Genomic DNA, 4,511 nt, shown 5'->3' with positions numbered 1-4,511 from the left:
ACAAAAACAAAAAAAAAAACAAAAAAAAAAACTAAACATAGAACTACCATATGACCCAGCAATCCCATTACTGGGCATATACCCTGAGAAAACCATAATTCAAAAAGAGACATGTACCACAATGTTCATTGCAACACTACTTACAATAGCCAGGACATGGAAGCAACCTAAGTGTCCATTGACAGATGAATGGATAAAGAAGATGTGGCACATATATACAATGGAATATTACTCAACCATAAAAAGAAACGAAGTTGAGTTTTTTCTCTTCTTTTTTATTTCTCATATGCACATGGATTTTGATAGAAAAATGAATTTGGAATCTTTAGTAGTAGAACTCATTTGCACTTAGCTGTTGTATGTGTTTTAATTTATAAACAACACTGGATACATCCGTATCTTTTTGTTAAAGTGTCTCTCAATTGAAAAAGACCTATGAGATTTTTTAATAGAAAAAGTCTATTAAAATACTCTAAAATGCACTAACAGTTAAAAACAATATATAAATACCTTTAGCTATTTATCGAATGTTTGCACTAAGCAGAAATTGAGAAAAATCACAACCATGGCACACTTAATGACTCCCTATAGTATGCTGAATAATGTCCACTCAAAAGAGAGCATGTCCTAATACCTGGAACCTGTAAATATTACTTTATAAGGAAAAAAGATCTTTGCAGATGGGATTTAATTAAAGATCTCAACATAGAGAGATTATCCTGGATTATGTGGGTGGGTTATAAATTCATTCCCAAGTGTCTTTATATGAGAGAAGCCAAGAGAGATTTCATCTGCACAGAGGCGGATGAAGCAATGCGATCATGGAGGCAGAAGTTGGAATGATGTAGCAATAAGTCAAGGAATGCTGGCAGCCACCAGAAACTAGAATGGATTCTTCCTTAGAGCTGCTGGAGGAAACACAGCCCTGTGACAGGTTGATTTTCGTTCGATGATAATGGTTTAGGGCTCTGTCCTCTAGAACTCTGAGAAAATAAATTTCTGGTTTTTTAAGCCACTAAGCTTGTGGTAATTTGTTGACAGTAACTATAGAAAACAACACTTTCCATTCCGGAAATTTCACTTTGCTAATATCCTAAAATATTTCATTTTTCAAAAATCTTAAAGACAGTCTCAAAAGGTCATTTTTTTTTAAGTTTTTTTTTGTTAAAACAAGAGGTATACAGAAAAATGACCAAATCTTTTTCAATTGCCCTTTAAAGCTTAAAAGACACAATCTTTTATCATTTCGAAGTGAATTGTTTTGAAACTATCCATAGAATTCCCTGTAAAAATGCTTTTTAAAGGAAGAAAGTGTGACTCTTTCACGTCACCTCCAAATGACTTCCTAACCTTCCTAGTTTTTCTGAAACAATTTAATCTAAATTAAGGTATTCCTACGGCCCAGATTATAGAAAATGCTGAAAAATGAAGGGGTTTATAACATAGGCAAATAAGCTATAATGATTTTTTTAAAAATTCACAACTTATTAAAGGGAGAAATGATTAAAGACAAATGAAATTGAAGATTATGGATTTAGACAAGCATGTGACCAAGCTTGTTTATTTCATTATTAATCAGAAAGTGATATATGATGACCTTAAAAATATTATCCTTTTGTAAAATAATATTCTAGAGGATCTGTATTTGGCCTCGACTTTTCAAGCATCTTAGACTCAATTGACGTGTTTCATTTGCTTTTCTGTAAAGCTTTTTACTTTAAAATAATTATATATTCATAGGAATGTGCAAAGAAATTTATAGGGAAATCCAGGGCACCCTTCACCCAGCCTCCCCAATGTTAATATTTTATATTACTGGAGTACAATATCAAACTCAGGAAATTAACATTTGTTCAATCCATTGAGGTTATTCAGATTTTACCAGTTATACATGTACTCATGTGTGCATACGTGTATGTATCTATGTTTGAATAGCTCTGACAATTTTATCACATGTAGCTTTGTATAACCACAATCACAATACTTAAGTGAACCAACACTCATGCTACCCTCATCAAGAGGATGAGCTTGACTCACCCTTTCCTCCCTTTTCCTTAAACCACATTAAGTACTATTAAGTTCTCCATGTCTACATTTGTGTTATTTCATGAATGTTATATAAATGGGATCATACAGTATGAATATTTATGACATTGGCTTCTTTTACTCCACTTAATTTCCTTGATATGAATCCAAGTTGTTGCATTTGTCAATAGTTTATTCCTTTTTATTGTTGATTGGTAATCCATGGTATGGATATACCACAGTTTGTTTAACCATTCATCACTGAAGGCCATTTGGCTAGTTTCCAGTTGTTAGCTATTATTAAAGCTACTATAAACATTTGCATTGACGTTTCTGCATGAAAATGAGTTTTCATTTCTCTGGGACATGTGCCCAAGATTGTAATTGCTGGGTGATACGGTAAGTTCCATTGTTAATTTCAGAAAGAACTGCAAAATTGTTTTCCAGAGTAACTGTATCATTATACATTCCCACCAGCAATGTATGCATGATCTGGTTTCTCCGCACTCTAGCCAGTATATGGTTTTATCACGATTTTTCATTTTAGCCATTCTGATAAGTATAAAGTGACATCTCACTGTAGTTTTAATTTGCATTTTCCTAATGACTAATATTGCTGCAATCTTTTCATGTGCTTATTTGCACATCATCTGTATATCCTTTCTGCAAAATGTCTTGCATGTCTTTTATACAGTTTCTAAATGGATTGTTTATTTTTGAATTTTGAGATTTCTATATATATTTTAGATACTCGTTCTTTATTGGATATGTGATTCGAAAATATTTTCTCCCAGTCTGTAATTTATTTTTCATCCTCTTAACTGAGTCTTTCACAGAGCAAAGGGTTTTTAATTTGAATGAAGTCTGATTCATCAACTTTTCTTCTTTTGGATCGTGCTTTTAGTGTCAAGTTGGGGAACTCTGCTTATTAGTTCTAGGCCCTAAATGTTTTCTCTTTTTTTTTGAGATCTTTTGTAGTTTAATGTTTTACACTGAGTTAATTTTTGTACAAAGTGTGAGGTTTAGGTTGAGGTTCATATATTTGCCTATGTATGTCCAATTGATCCAGCACTATTTATTGAAAAGGCTATCCCTTCTTCATTGTACTGATTTTGCACCTTTGCCAAAAATTAATTGGGCATATTTACATGGATCTATTTATGAGTTTTTCATTCTGTTCCATGGATATATGTGTTTATCACTCCACCATTACCAATCTGTCTTGATTACTATAGCTAGATTGTAAGTCTTGACCTTAGGAGAAGGAATTCCTCCCTCTTTATTCTTCTTTTCAAAATTGTTCTGGCTGTTCTAGAGCCTTCCAATTTCCATAAATATTTTAGAATAAGCTTGTCTGTGTTTATAAAAACCTTGCTGAGATTTAGATAGTGATTTCATTAAACCTATATATCAATTTAGGGAGAATTGATATTTTTATTATGTTGAGTCTTCTAATCTGTGAACATGATGTTTCTAAGTCTTCCTTTATTTCTTGCATTAGCCTTTTATAACTTTTGTATACAGATTCTATATATGTTTTGTTAGATTTATACCTAATATTTAAATTTTCTTTAGAGCATTTGTAAATGGTATTGCATTTTTGACTTTGGTTTCTGTGAACTTTCTGAACTCAGTTATTAGTTTCAGGACATTTTTGAGGTTTTCTTTCTCCTTCCTTCCTTCCTTCCTTCCTTCCTTCCTTCCTTCCTTCGTTCCTTACTTCCTCCCTGTGTAGACAATCATGGTATCTGCAAATATAGATAGTTTTTTCTTTTCCATTTGATACAGCACATTTTATTGCAATGGCTAGAACTTCCAGCAATTTGCTGAATAATAAAGGTGAGAATGAATATTTTTTCTTGTTCCCAATATTAGAGAAAGAACATTATCTTTCACCCTTAAATATGATGTGAACTATAGGTTTTCTTGTAAATGCTTTTTATGAGGTTTAAGAATTGCCCCGCTCCCCCACTTTTAATTGAAGTGCAGTTGACTTACTATATTTTATTAGTTTCAGGTGTACAACATAATGATTTGGTATTTAATAGATTTATATATTATAAAATATTGGCTGTATAGGAGGTGCTCCTTTATTCTTAGGGTACTGACTTTATTCTTAGGATTCTTATCATTAATGGGTGTTAAATTTTGTCAAATGCTTTATCTGCATCAATTGATTTGATCATGTGATTTTTTTCCTCTAGTAGTTGATATGATGTCTTGCATTTATTGATTTTCAAATACTGAACCAGTTTTTAATAACTGGCGTAAACTCCACTTTGTTATGGTGTATAATTCTTTATATACGTTGCTTGATTCAGTTTGCTAATTTTCTTTTTATTTTTTAACATCTTTATTGGAGTATAACTGTTTTACAATAGTGTGTTAGTTTCTCCTTTACAACAAAGTGAATCAGTTATACATATACACATGTTCCCACATCTCTTCCCTCTTGCGTCTCCCTCCCTCCCACCCTCCCTATCCCA

Source organism: Physeter macrocephalus, chromosome 2, assembly GCF_002837175.3.
Source record: "Physeter macrocephalus isolate SW-GA chromosome 2, ASM283717v5, whole genome shotgun sequence".
Taxonomy (NCBI): domain Eukaryota; kingdom Metazoa; phylum Chordata; class Mammalia; order Artiodactyla; family Physeteridae; genus Physeter; species Physeter macrocephalus.
Note: the sequence above shows the minus strand (reverse complement) of the source record.